This window comes from Sapajus apella, unplaced genomic scaffold, assembly GCF_009761245.1.
Source record: "Sapajus apella isolate SASKATOON/1434 unplaced genomic scaffold, GSC_monkey_1.0 scaffold139, whole genome shotgun sequence".
Lineage (NCBI taxonomy): Eukaryota > Metazoa > Chordata > Mammalia > Primates > Cebidae > Sapajus > Sapajus apella.
Window position 1 is genome coordinate 715,801 of NW_022437079.1, and position 15,410 is coordinate 731,210.

General features: G+C 40.3%; 1 protein-coding gene across 7 annotated transcripts in view; it reads right to left on the minus strand.

Annotated features, from left to right (window-relative positions):
• ARNT2 (aryl hydrocarbon receptor nuclear translocator 2) overlaps nt 1–15,410 on the minus strand; it is a 189,027-nt gene that overhangs the window by 60,149 nt on the left and 113,468 nt on the right. The window lies entirely within an intron of this gene.

The window sequence follows — 15,410 nt, forward strand, 5'->3', positions numbered from 1 at the left end:
TAAAATGTGGTGCCCACAGTGCTTTAGGTGTGATCATTACAGAGGCCTTTCACATCTTCTGGTCTGTGAGTCTGGCTACTGAGAGCAGGTGCATTCGGGAAGCAAGGTGTGAGTTATGCTGACAGCTCCCCATATCCAGAGAGCAGCTTTTTTTTTTTTTTGAGTCATTGCTTTTTAAGTCACAATAGAGTTATGCTTCTAGCCAAGATGAAGTAACAGATCAGACTTACCTTCCTGTCAGAAACAAACACACAAAAACAAAAGAAAAAACCAAAACAAATACAAGAAATGATGGTTTAGAAGACAGTAGGTATCAGGTAATGAACAACAGCAATCCCTGAGAAATGGATAACAAGTAAGACAAGCCCGGTGACTGCCCCCAGCTCACAGCCTTAAGAGAATTCTCAAGGCAGCAACTTAAATTTCACAATGTCTGGCATCAAATAAAAAATTACCAGGCATGCAACAAAGCTGGAAAATACAACCCATAATGAAGGAAAACAGTTCAAGCTGCCAAAACATGATGCAGAACTGACACAGATTTTAGAATTAGCAAACAAACACATTAACACGGTTATTATAACTGTATTCCATATGTTCTAACAGTTAAGTAGAGCTGTGGAAGAGGCAAAAAGACCCAAAGCAATCTTCTGGAGATGAAAGCTACAATGTCTGAAATTTTAAAAACGTACTAGATGGGGCTGGGCGCCGTGGCTCACGCCTGTAATCCCAGCACTTTGGGAGGTCGAAGCGGGCAGGTCATTTGAGGTCAGGAAGCTCGAGATAAGCCTGGCCAACATGGTGAAACCCTATTTCTACTAAAAATACACAGATTAACCAGGCGTGGTGACACATGCCTGTCATCCCAGCTACTCAGGAGGCTAAGGCATGAGAATCACTTGAACCCTGGAGGCAGAGGTTGCAGTGAGCCGAGGTTGCACCATGGCACTCCAGCCTGGATGACAGAGCAAGACTCTGTCTCAAAAATAACATAAAATAATAAAAAGTTAAAAGTATAGCAGATAGTTTTAACTGCACATTAGACAAACTAGAAGATTAGTAAACTTGACATAGCAATGGAAACAATCCAAAATGAAAGAAAGTAATAAAAATACTCTTTTTCAATGAAATGAGTATCAATGATCGCAATGGAAAACTTCAAGTGGCCTAATACACTTAAAGTCTCTGAAGGAGTTGGAAAGGAACATAGAAAAACATTTGAAGAAATCTGGCTGAAAATTCTCCAAATTTGATGCAAAGTATAAATCTTTAATACAAAGTATAAAGTGGACTGACATTGCACCATGATCCGGGATACTGTCAGCCTGAAATGAGAATGGGCTCACACAGAATTGCCCACTGTAGCTGTGGCTGAAGTCAGAGTTGGGCCACATGGATATGAAAGTGGAAGTGGACACCACAGGGGCCTGTTAGAGTGATCTAATCTCGCTGACCCTCTGCTACCTTATACATAAAATGGATATTAGAATGCTTACCTTATGGGGCGCAAGAAAGATGTGTGAGGAGCATTCCACCTGAGGCCTGAATGTCAGCTTCCTTCTCATTTACCTGACCTCCTTCCCCAGTTGCCGGTAAACATGTATGTATGTTTGTGGGCAAACAAGGCAGGAAGCACAAATGCACTTTTTTCTGTTGTTGTTGAGACAGAGTCTGGCTCTGTCGCCCAGGCTGGAGTGCAGTGGCATGACCTTGGCTCACTGCAGTTTTGACCTCCCAGGCTCAAGCCATCCTCCCACTCTGCCTCCTGGGTAGCTGGGAAAATAGGCTTGTACCACCACACTGGCTAACTTTTTTGTATTTGTAGAGATGGGTTTCTCCGTGTTGCCCAGGCTGGCACAAATGCACTTTTGCCATACTTAGGAATCAGGGTTCAATGCCACAGGCCAGACAGGAAGCAGAGAAGACAGCATGAAGAACCCTCTAATCCAGCTGGCATAAAGAAAATGGTGTTTTTCTCAGTCCTGTCGTTTGGAGGGATCTTTCAGTATTAGAGTCTGACTGTAAAACTTGAGACCATTTACCTAGAGATAAGAAAATCCAGTTCCTTCATTTGTTCCTCATTCAACAAGCATCAATGGAGAACTTCTACAGATTTTTTCAAATACCCATAAATTTTCTCTATATTCCCTCCATCAAGGGTTGAAGTTAGTTTCCTTTGCAACTATTTTGACCAATAAAATACAGTGGGAGTGACACTATGTAACTTCTAGACTAGTAGCTCAGACATTGAGGAGCAGAAACATGCCATCCTACCACACCCTGTCTGAATTCCTAATGCACAAAATCTATGAATATAATAAAATAGTGCTGGTTTTATGCCAATCAGCAAAATAATTCTCAATTGTAAGGTTCATCAGCCTAGAAGTGGATAGAAAGAGACCTGATAGAGCCCGAAGATACGAGTTCTTTAAGCACATAAGAAAGCTCATTTGTAAGAATGCATTTTAATCAACCAAGTAGAATAATGTTAAAATAACAAGTTGGCTTTACAGAAGTGAAGTGGGAAAGCTGCAACTTATTAAATAGTATGTCTTAATATGGGCAAAGAATCTTTAGTTGTGAATGAGATTCAAGTGTGTGTTTATGTAAAATTTCCAGAATATCTTCAGTAAATCCAAATTCATTAAAGGAATGAATGCTTTATATGCCTAAGTATGAGGTTCTCAGGACACTGGGCTCAGCTTCTCCATGGAAGGGATGTCATCTAAGCCAGAGGGGCCAGCATTTGTAAAGGAGGCCCTGACACCAACCCTCATCAGCAGCCAAAGAGATCCAATTGCCAGCGAACCTGTGGCCATTGCCACTCGTATGACCAGGGTCTTGATGGATGACCGCAGGAAGGCAGTAGGGGAGGGCTCTGGCATTCGCAGGTGGAAAAGATTTAGGATTAAGCTCACAGGGGCTGCTTGTGACAAAATGGATTGTACAATCTCCATAGTGTCCTCTGGATACTGGGTGTTTTTCTATCTTCCAAACATTGCCCTCACAATATCCTCAAACAGTACATGACCTTTGAAAGTGGCTTTTGCTCTTACTACTCAATAATAAAAACATAAATATCCTCAATTAAAAAATGGTCAAGATGGATTAAAGATTTAAATGTAAGACCTAGAAGAAAATCCTAGGAAATGCCATTCTGGACATCCGTCTTAGCAAAGAATTTATGACTAAGTTATCAAAAGCAACTGCAACAAAAAAATTGACAAGTAGAACCTAATTAAATGAAAGAATTTCTGCACAGCAAATGAAACTATCAAGAGAGTAGGCAGACAGCCTCAGAATGAGAGAAAATATCTGCAACCTATGCATCTAATGAAGGTCTAAGATCCAGAATCTCTCAGGAATTGAACAATTCAACAAGTAAACAAGCAAACAATTCAACAAGTAAAAACCAAATAACCCCATTAAAAAAGTGGGTACATCAGACACTTCTCCAAAGAACACATACAAGTGGCCAACAAACACATAAAAAAATGCTCAATGTCACTACTCATCAGAGAAATGCAAAATAAAACCACAGAGATACCATCTCACACCAGTCAGAATAGGTATTATCTAAAAGTCAAAAAACAACAGAGGCTGGCAAAGCTGCAGAGAAAAGGGAATGCTTACACACTGTTGGTGGGAATGTAAATTAGTTCAGCCACTGTGGAAATAGCAGTTTGGAGATTTCTCAAAAAACTTACAACTACCATTTGACCCAGCAATCCCATTACTGGGGTATATCCAAAGGAAAATGTAAACTGTTCTACCAAAAAGATGCGTGCCCTAATCACAGCACTATTCACAATAGCAAAGACATAAAATCAATCTGGGTGTCCATCTACAGTGGACCAGATAAAGAAAATGTGATACATCTACACCATAGAATACTACACAGCCATAAAAAAGAATGAAATCATGTCCTTTGCAGCAACACGGATGCAGCTGAAGGCCATTATTGTAAGTGAATTAATGCAGGAACAGAAAGCCAAATAGCACATGCTCTCACTTATGAGTGGGAACTAAACATTGGGTGCTCATGGACATAAAGATGGCAACAAGAGACACTGGGATTACTAGATGGGAGAGGGAGGGAGGGAGCAGGGCAGTTTTCAAAACTACCTCTTGTGTACTATGCTCACTGCTGTCTATGCGGGTAGCCATACCTTAAATCTCAGCATCACGCAATATACCCAAGTAATAAACCTGCACATGTACCTGCTGAATCTAAAATAAAAATTGAAATTATTAAAAAAAAAAAAAGAGCAGGCTGGGAGCAGTGGCTCACGACTGTAATCCCAGCACTTTGGGAGGCCAAGGTGAGTGGATCATGAGGGCAGGAGTTCAAGACCAGTCTGGCCAACATGGTGAAACCCTGTCTCTACTAAAAATATAAAAATTAGCCTGGTGTGGTGGCACATGCCTATAATCTCAGCCACTCAGGAGGCTCAGGCAGGAGAACAGCTTGAACCTGGGAGGCAGAGGTTGCAGTGAGCCGAGATCGTGCCACTGTACTCCAGCCTGGGACAGAGCGAGACTCCGTCTCAAAAAAAAAGAAAAAATGAGCAAAGGATCTGAATATTACTCCAAAGAAGACATACAAATGGCCAATAAGCCCAAGAAAAGATGCTCAGCTTCATTTGTTTTTAGGGAATTAGAAACCAAAATCACAGTTAGATACCTCTTCACACCCATTAGGATGGTTATCATAATTTATAAAAATGCAATAATGTGTTGGTGAAGATATGAGAAACCGGACCACTCACACACTGCTGGTGGAAATGTAAAACGGTGCGACTACTTCAGAAAACAGTCTAGCAGTTCCTCATGAGGTAAAACATGGAACTACCACAAGATCCATTCCAAGGTCACATCCAAGAGAAATAAAACCATATGTCTGCATAAAAACTAGACTCTTGGCTATTGTGAATTGTGCTGCAATCAAGATGGGGGCATAGATTTCTCTTTGATATATTGATTGATTTCCTTTCCTTCAGTTAAGTACCCAGTAGTGGGGGTTGCTGGATCATATGGTAGTTCTATGTGTAGTTTTCTGAGGAAAAGTTTCATACTGTTCTCCATAATGGTTTTACCAGTTGACATTCCCAACAGCAGTGTATAAGAACTTCCTTTTCTCCATATCCTTATCAGCATTATTAATTTTTTTGTCCTTTTGATAACAGTCATTCTAACTGGGGTGAGATAATACCTCACTGTGATTTTGTTTTGCATTTCCCTGATGATTAGTGACACTGAACATTTTTTTCATACATTTGAGCACTTTTTTCATACATTTCTTGGCCATTTCATACTCAGTCTTCTAACAGATTTTCCAGTGACTGGATTAGGTTTTTCATGTAGATAATCATGGTATCTCCAACAATGTTAATTCTGTCTTCCCTTTCTTTCTTTCTTTTCCACCTTTTAAGTAATTATATTTTATTTCCTTATTGCCTTGGAAATTCCAAAACATTGTTGAATAACAGTGAGCATTCCTCTCAGATTCTTCACTTTACTGAGAACCCTTCTAATATTTAATCACTCTGCATAAGATATTAATTACGGTTTCAAGTGTGTATTTCATCTATGTTAAGAAAATATATTTCTATTATTTGTTTATAAAGATATTTCTCCATTAAAATTAATACCTAAACTTATTTTTGTCAATAGTTTTCTTCCTTGAATTATTTACATTAGCAGATTTCCTAATGATAAACCACCCAAGCATTTTCGCCATTAGTATGTATTTCTATAATTATTAATTTGATTTGCTAGTATTATATTTTGTATCTTTATCTTAATGCATAAAATTGCGTTCATAGTTTGTACATTTTTGTTTCAAAGTTGTGCTAGCTTTACAAATCAGTCTATTTCTAACTTTTCTCGTGCTCTGGAACTGTTTAAATAATTTGCCCATAAAGCTTTCAAGGCCTGGAACCATTTGGGGTGCAGTTCTTTGTCAGCTTTCTCAAATCCTTGCCTAGCTTTCACCTTCTCTCATTTTCTATTAAAAAAAAAAAAAAAAAAAGGAAAAAAGAAAACTTTTTTTGATTCAAATTGGGTTAATACTTCCTTCTAGAGATTAGCTTTCTTTTGAAAGGTTTTACTATTTGTTCATAAATTTTTAAATTTTGTTAAATTTATTTACTCTTAATATTCATTTATTTTCATTCTTTTTAAAATTACAATTAGACTTGCCAGGGATTTTCTCTTTTACCAGTCTTGATGAAGAATTACTTGTCAATTAGGTAATACTCTTGTTTCCTAATTTAATTTTTCTCATTTTATTTCTTTCATTAATTCCATCCTCTCACTTTGTCTATGGCATTCTATTATTCTTTTTCTATTTTCATTAGTCAAATTAATCATTCATAAGTCAAATTTTTAGTTTTCCCACATTTAATAATAAAAATATTTCAAGCCACAGCTTTCCTCTAAGCATTGTTTGAGCCACATCCGCTTGATATGCATGGGGCCATACTTATTAATTACAAAATAGATTTAGCGTTTTGATTTCCATCCTTCACCTGAAGTTAATTGGGACAGGTTCCTTTGCACAAATAACTGATTTTTTTAAAATGTAACTTTTTGTTATGAATTTTTAGATTGACTGCATTGTGATAAAAAAGTGGGCTTTCCAAGTTCTATAAATTTGAAGTTTATTAAAATTTTGAAAATACATTATTAAAATGTTAAATTTAAATTTGACATTGAATATCTATGCATCTGGAATCAAGATTACTGGCAACATTGCATAATACTCTAAATCCTTATTTACGTTTCAATGGCTTTGTCAAAATCTGAAAAAAGTACATTAAAGGTATAATGCAAAAGGTGGTTTAGCCAATTTCTTCTTGTATTTCTGACAGTTTTGCTTCATGGATTCAAATATAAAATTTCATGACTTCTTTGTTTTACTATGAACTCTTCTTTTTGGCAATATAAATGTGCCTTTCCATTTCCATTAAACACATTCTGTTTCAGAATTTACTTAGCTCAACATAAATATTCCTTAATCTTCACATGGCATTCTCCTCCTGTCTCATGTCTGTGTCCAAATTCCCCCTTTTATAAGGACATCAGTCATAGATTAGGAACCCACCATGATAGGTAGGTCTGACCTCATCTTAACTAACTATATGTGAAAAGACCCTATTTCCAAATAAGGCCACATTTTGAAGCACTATTACAGATAGTTAGACAGGCACGAGTGGGGCAGGGGAGGGCTCCCCTGTAACCCCCCTGCCAGGGATGTCAGCAGTAACTCGGGTACCTTCCACAGGAAACTGTACTGCAGGTTGGGACTTCAACACAGGAATTTTTGGAGGGACACAAATATTTTATGTTTATTCTCACTCTTTTCTCTACCAGGTCAGGCATGGCACTGGTACAGCACAGAAACTGAGAGAACCTACTCCTGTGCCCATGGCAGGCACCACGGATTGATCATGGACATTTTCCCACTAGTTACAGAAGCAGATCCTAAACAGTTAATCAAAATATAACATGAAATCAAACCTACTTGTCACTTAAAGAAATTTAGTGTTTTAATATAAAGCTGTGTAAATTCTATCAACAATAATTAGATTAAAATGTTAAGTAGTGATATTGGTAAATCTGGGTAGTACCTTCTAGTGAGGTACCATAGGGGGTGTAATTGGGAGATGCCAAGAGGAATTTAGCCAACATTCATCCAAATTCCTGCCATGTTCTAAGCTCTGTGTTCAGGAGGTTAAATAATAAAGCCCTTGGACTGCCAGGTAAGCAGAGGAGACAAACAGATGCAAAAATAGCCATAATACAAAGTAGGAAATGAGAAAGTCCACACAAACCAAGTGGCTGGAAAGCTGGTGGCAGGATACTGGTAAAGGCTCCTTGGAGCAGGACTCATCGAAATTGGGCTTTGTACATTTAGTGGTTCCAGCAGATACTGGGGAAAGAGTACTCTAGGTTGAAGGGGAAGGCTCTGGCTCTGAGCACCCCAGGAGTCAGGTCAGGGCAGAGGCTCCTCCATAGCCTGTCATGTAAGATAAATATCCACAAAAGCACTTCGTTCATCTGGAAATTACCCCTTTACCAATTTCAGCTGACCAGAACAAGGTCTCTGTACAGCCGTGACAGATGCCCCAGAGGCCAAGCACTAAAACCAAGGTGCTTCACTCAGGAAAGCCCACTGGTTCCTGATTCACAACCTGTTTTGCCTCCTTTTACCCATGATGCTGGCAAGTTAAGAAGAAATTATTTAGGCAGATAGCGGAGGTAAGGAAGTCCTTGGTAAGGTTTTCCTTTTAATGAAAAGTGGCTCCCAAAACATTTTCTTTTCTAACAAAGAACAGCCTGTAAAATCGAGCTGCAGACATAGACAAGGAAGCTGGAAGCTTGCACGGATGAATGCCAACAGCTGTGCCAACAGGAAAAGGCTACCTGGAGGCTAGGCATGTTCAGCATGGTGGCTCCATCTTCCGCTTTCCTTGTCAACCAGGTGCACAGTAAGGAGCGGCAGGAGGAGTAGAGACCCCATTTGCATAACATAAGATTACAGTGGGGTGGCCAGCTTCCTGGTGAGCAAGGTAATTGTCACACCTGGTCCAACCAATCTTTGGGCCCTATGTAAATCAGACATTGGCTCCTCAAGCCTATCTATAAAACCCTGGCACTCTGCCAGTCCCACTCGGGTGCCCCTCTCCCTTGAAGGAGAGAGAGCTGTTCTCCTTTCTCTTTCTTTCTCCTTTCTCTTTCTTTTGCCTATTAAACCTCCGCTCTTAACTTCACTCTCTATGTGTGTCTGTGTCCTTGATTTCCTCCGCAGAACGCAATGAACCTCGGGTATTTACCCCAGACAACGACTGCCAGCAAGTTGTGCTGTTTGGTTTTCTAGACCATAAAAGGATGTGATTGCATTGGGTCAGTGTAAAAGCAGACAGCAGAGAGAAACAAGAAGTGTCAGCTACCAGCAGGAGGTAGGACAGTGAATCCTTACACAAAAAGACATAAAAATAACGGAAAAACAAACAACAAACATAATAATAAACGCTGCAGGGACATGGACTGAAAAGCCTTATGTTCTTGGAAAAGCCCCGAGGACATCTCTGAACGGAGAGCTCTGCATGTGTAATGAGTACCCTGAGTCAGCAGGGAAAGAGGAAAGCCAGTTGGGGCCTTTTATTTAAACAGACAAAAAAATCCTGTGTGATGCCAGAAAAACATAAACAAAATTAAAAGACAAATGACAGAATGAAAGGAAATATTTGTAGCACATACAGTAATCAGACATCTAACCTTCATCATATTTTAAAGACCTCATAGGAGAAAATCAGAAAAAGCACAAATCTCCCAATAGAAAAATGGGCACCTAACATGAACAGGCAATTCACTAGGAAATTCAGATAGCAAATATATCCAGGGAAGATGCTCAATTTCACTAATAAGAAAAATCCAATCAAAAATATGTCATTCCCCTCCCCCACAAACTATCAGACTGGCAAAACTTGCAAAAGAACAAAAACATCTAGAGTTGTTAGTGTAATAATGAAACAGCAAAAGAATGCACATAACTGACTCCATTTTTGTTTGAGGCTTTTATGACATAATGATTGCAAAAAATAGCAATCATGTGTTTTATGAAACTAACTCTGGGATTAAAGGAGAAATATATAAACAACTAAGTATGTTTTTGTTAAAGATTTGTAGGAGCACCATGACCTGACCAAGGACAAAGAAGTTCCTAACCTCGTTGGGACCCTTACCTTTTGCTCCTACCCACCTCCACTTCCTCCTGCCCTGAATGTAGAAAAAGCCTAAAATTTGTACTGGCTTCAGATAGTACATTAGGATGCTGGTCCACATCTTGATTTGCTGGCTCTCTGAATAAACCTGCTTTTCCTCCCACCAAATGTTGTCTCTGCTGTATGGCTTTTGAGCAGAGAACAGTTGAACCTAGGTTCAGGTACAGTAGGAGTGTAAGAAAAAAGGTACACCTATCCTGCTCAGCAGGGTAACTTGATGGTAGCTGCCAAAACTTAAATGTATCATGCCTATAGCACCTCTGAGCTATCTTCAGAAATGCCAGTATTCATGGATAAAGATTCACATGCGAGACATCCACGGAAGTATCTTTTGCAAGAGCTCTAGACTGAAAACAACATTCATGTTCCCAGTGGCGAATAGTTGGCAGAATATGATGCAGCCATTTAAAGGAACAGGTAGAATGAATTAATACAAATCTGTATTAATTTGGAAAGGTATTTGTGACATCCACAATAAGCAAAAAGAAACAAGACCATGTAATAAAATGTACAAGAACTCTATTTTTTAAATACAAAAGTCTAGGAGGAGAAGCACTGGAATATTTTCTATCGGTTTTTAGAGGTTGGACTAGGGTAGGAAGGGGGGCTGTTCATAACCTTTTAAAAATTTAAAAACAGGTTTATAAGTAATTTTTAATTTATTTTGCAAGGTTTTCTGTATCTTTCAAATTTCATTAATGAATATGGACCATTTTTGTAATCATTTTCTTAAACAGACAAAAAATAAAAGAAGGTAAGCAATGATGCTTTCGTACTTAAAATGTCACACTTTGCAGACTGGGAAATTTTCTCATGTTGTACCTCATTCTCAAACAATGTCAGAAACATGAGTGTAGTGTACTATTCAGACTCTAGGACCCTGCCCCTCAATGGCCAAATGAGAGGTAACATGCCTGATGATGGGAGGAGTTTAATTCTAAAACATTTGGCAGAGTTGCAACATTTCTTTCCAAATTTACTGCCACTAAATCATGGAAATGAACAAGCATCTTCCTTTGCCTTAAGGGGGAAGTTGCAAACAAGTATTTTCTGTACAAACTTGGACTCAGAAGACAGAGCTTCATTCCCAATAATTCAGAATCTGTAAACACAGAGTTTGCTACAGGGTCATAAAAATAAAGACACAGCGAGGTGAAAAGAGGACGTCAGGAGAATGGAATGAGGGGGTACAACAACTGTCCCTCTCGTGGCCACATGAGTAAAAAGAGAGGCCCCCAGACGCCTGCCCACTGTATGCTTCTGAGTTAGCCTCATCTTCACTGGCACAGGAGCAGTGGGGTTCCATGGGAGCACAGTGGGTCACTTCTTAAGGGAGGCAAAGGAACCCAGAACACTGAATCCTTTCCATGCCTTAGCTGTGGAACTTGTTATTTCCAACTTTCAGTTGTAAAAAATTCACAGAAACCAAGAAATGTTCATTGGCTGGTTTCTCCCCCATGTCCCACTTCTAGAAACTGAAAACGCCCGGCGTTTTGGGGGATGGGCATCTGAAAGGTAGGGCATGTTGCAGTCCATCTGCCACCCAGCCAGTTTCAGGGCTACACGGTTACTCCAACTTTCCATCACCATATTTCTGCCTGGGGCACCCTGGGGCTGGTTGATGTCGATCATTCATCCATGACTTAAAATTTGCCAACTCATCATCCATCACAGTGGCCTCTCCAGTAGCCCCTGCGTCCTCATCCTGCTGCCACCTCTCACCACCATCAGCATCCTTCCACTTCCTGCTCTACGCTCTTCCCAGTAAGGAGTAGTCTCCACCTGCCCTGCTCCTCTTTCCCAAACAAGTCAGAAGAGGTGGAGCCACCCACAGCCGAGCTGGCTTCCTCTGTGGTTGAGCCCTGCCCTGCTGCAGAAGTCCTTTGCGGGGTGTGGGCTGTGGTCAAGGGCAGGGAAGTGCTGGGGAGCTGAGGTTAGGGTCGGCTGAGATTCAGAACCTCACAGAGCTTCAGGTTCTCCATCTATAAGAGTGGCAGGGCGGGACTGATCATGCCCCAGCTTTTCTTTGGCTCTGACATTCAATGAGTCCAAACACCAGGTAACTGACTGACACTCTGCTACAGACTAGGAGTTTAGCAGTGAATGAGACCCAGCTCCTACTCAAGGATTTCACTGGCTGGTGGGGAAAACAGAGAACCAAATGAGGAAGATGCCATGTGGTTAGTGCTATAATAGAGAAAAGAACACTCTGCTTTGAGGAGGGGCACGTGGCCAAGGCTGGATGCCAAGGCCAGACGGAGCCATGTCGGAAGGGAGAGCTTCCTGGCAGGAACGGCAATACTTATCAAAGTGGTTTTTAATACAAACAAGATAATTCCAGCAATTTTAACAGATTTTAATGATTCCCTAATCGGTTTCACAAGCTTATTGTGCCCCACACTAAATTTCCTTCTCCTTGGATACACTCTTCCCTCATGCCAGCTCTAAGTAAATCCTGAGTAATACAAACAACACACAAATAAAATTTAACTGGAAACTGCTGTTTGGGATGAAACTCAGCATTAGCCAGAAATGCTTCCTCATTTCTTCCCAAGGATTGCATTGACCCTGTGCAAACACTCAAGGAACGCTGGACAGGTTTTCAACACTGGGTGGAGGCTGTCCTGGGACGTACATTGTCACATGAGAATTGAGACATATTTTTGCATTCCACAAAACTCAGGAGGAAAAAACAACCACCTTCTGCTACGAGCAGAGTTAAGGGTACTTGTTCATGCCATGAGTCCGAAGTATTCTCAGAGGAATATTAGTAAGTTTTGGGCAAAAAAAGTTTCTTTGGCCAAATGCATTTGGGAAACATAGTTTAAACAAAGATAAGAAGATTTCATCACTGTAGAAGCCTAAGAGAATTTAATATGCAACTGTGGAGTACTATTCTCTTGGAGAAGAACACAGACTGTTAAGTTTCCCAAATGCATTGACCCTGAAACGCTTGTATTCATGGTGTATCTATGGGGACTAATTTTGGAAGATATTTTGGGGAATACCATCTGTAAGTACTTTGCATTTCAGGGTTTCTGCTGGTGACCCTAAAGAAATGGATCCCCCACTTTGCAAAGAAAAGCTTTGAAGTATACCAGGTGCTTTTGACTCCACAGACTGAACTGATACCACCTGAGTCACCACCCGTCCCTCCCAAATTTACAACAGAAGTGACTCAAGTCTGAAATAGGGAGAAATATATATTAGCACTAGCAACCAGGGAAGGCTAGTAATGGTGAGAAGACTTTGAAATGTATGGTTCAGGCAAGAATGGGTGGAGAGAAGAGTCAACAAAGCCTGTATTTCCTGCATATGAGGAAAAGACTCCAGCAAGACCAACCTACAAGCTTACAGCCAGCATGGCTGAGATCAGCACAGAACATGGCAGGTCATGAGGGAGAGCAGATCTCTTGTCCCTCCCTCCCAGTAAGCCACAGCAAGCAGTATGGTGGCAGAACACCTGCGCCTGCTACTGTGGGGTGCTTGTGACTTAGTCATCTTCCCACCCTCAGCCTTGGTCTTCACGTACAGACAAGTGAACCTTGGTCAGCTGACAGTAAAACTGCAGCAAAGCTAAACATTCCTCGTCTGCCCATGTCAGGGCCGGAGAGGTCTTTCTGGAACCTGTGTGATCATTGATGGAACCACTCTCAGCTCTCAAACATGGACAGCCACATAGTGACCTCTTGAAACTGAGCAACAGGGACAAAACCACAAGCTCGTGAAAAAGAAGATACTGAGTTAAGGAATTAGAACCAACGTTTACACTTGAAAAGGAGACTTTTTTAATAAAAAGAAAAGAGGAAAAAGTCTAAATTCAACTACTCAGTGTGACGTAAGAGGACATAATATTTACAAGAAAGGCACAATCTTAATTCAGCAAACAGAGAGTTCAGATGAAACAGGCACTTGCCAGATTTTTAAGAAAATTAAACAGCAGCCATGAATAGAAGATTTGGATTGAGAAATTCTCCAAGATTTTGGAGCAAAAAATAAAGTAACGAATATGATGAGCAAAAATCTAAGTGGCAGGGAAAGCAGATTCGAGAAACCAATACGGAACGTCCTAAAGTGAAGACAGCGGCTGAGAAGCAGCAGCAACTCTGAAAAATTGTTGATGAATTTTCCTATTGTGAAAAAGACTTGATTCTGCAAACCAAAACAGCCCACCTGGCACCAATTAAAATGAAGGAAAACAGATCGATACCACATTCACTTGAGTGAAAATTCTGAATTCTAAGGAAAAGGAAAAAACAACCTAGAAATGTTATAATGAAAAAAAAGAAAAACAGGTATCTAGAAAAGAACCATGAAAGCTGGTCTCAGACGTCTCTACAAAGCTAAGCTAATCTGTAGGTACTTTTCATTTCAGGGTTTCTGCTCCTGACTCTAAAGAAATGGATCCCCCGCTATGCTATGCAAAGCTCTGAAGTACACTGGGTAGTTTCGGCTCAGCAGAGTGAACTGATACCACCTGAGTAACTACCCATCCCTCCCAAACTCACTATAGAAATGACGCAAGTCTGAAATAGGGAGAAATATATCTCAGCAATGGCAACCGGGGTAGGCTAACAATGGCAGGAACAGGTGGAGGGACCAAGAAGAAACCCTATGACCAAGAATTCAAGAGCAACAGGAAGAACTTCTCAACCTCACAAGAATTCATGAAATGTAGCACCTGCTCACCTGTCTTATAAGAAATTATTTTTAAAATCATCCTGGCACAAATAAAATGTAGTAAAACAACGGAGGGGGCATGGTGCAGATAAAACGAGGGGTAAGCAATGACACCAGTGAGGCCAACTTGGTGTCAGACTAATTGTAGGTAACACGGCCATGGAATTTGTTGCAAATGGCAAACCTGTTTCTTGAAAGAAAGATTTGTGTCTTAGCCTTTTTTGTGTTGCTATAAAGGAATAACGGAGGCTGGGTAATCTATAAAGAAAAGAGGTTCTATTTGGCTCACAGTTCTGCAGGATGTATACAAAGCATCTGCTCCTGGTGAAGGTCTCAGGGTGCTTCTACTCTGGTGGAAGGTGAAGGGGACCCAGCATGTGCAGAGATCACATAGTGAGGGAGGGAGGAGACACAAGGCTCTTTTTAACAACCAGCTCTCCCAGGATCTAACAAGAGTGAGTGAGAACTCACAGATACCCTCATCACCAGGGAGGGTATTGATCTATTCATTAGAGGTCCACTCCCACAACCAAAACACCTCCGACTAGACACCACTTCCAACAATGAGGATCAAATTTCAACATGAGTTGGGTGGCAGGGGGAGGTGTGCAAACAAATCAAACCATGATAGTTAAGTAAGTAGGTAGGTAGGTAGGTAGATAGATAGAGAGATAGATAGAGAAATAGACATCAATAGATGACAGATAGGTAGATAGATAGATGATAGATAAATAGATAGATGACAGATAGATGATAGATAGGTAAAGAGATAGATCATAGATAGATAGATAGATAGATAGATAGATAGACAGATAGACACCAATAGATGACAGATAGGTAGATAGATGATAGATATTGATAGATAAAAAGAAGAAAGAGAAAGAAAGAAAAAGAAAGAGAGAGGGAGGGAAGGAAGAAAAGAAGAAAGAAAGAAAGAAAAAG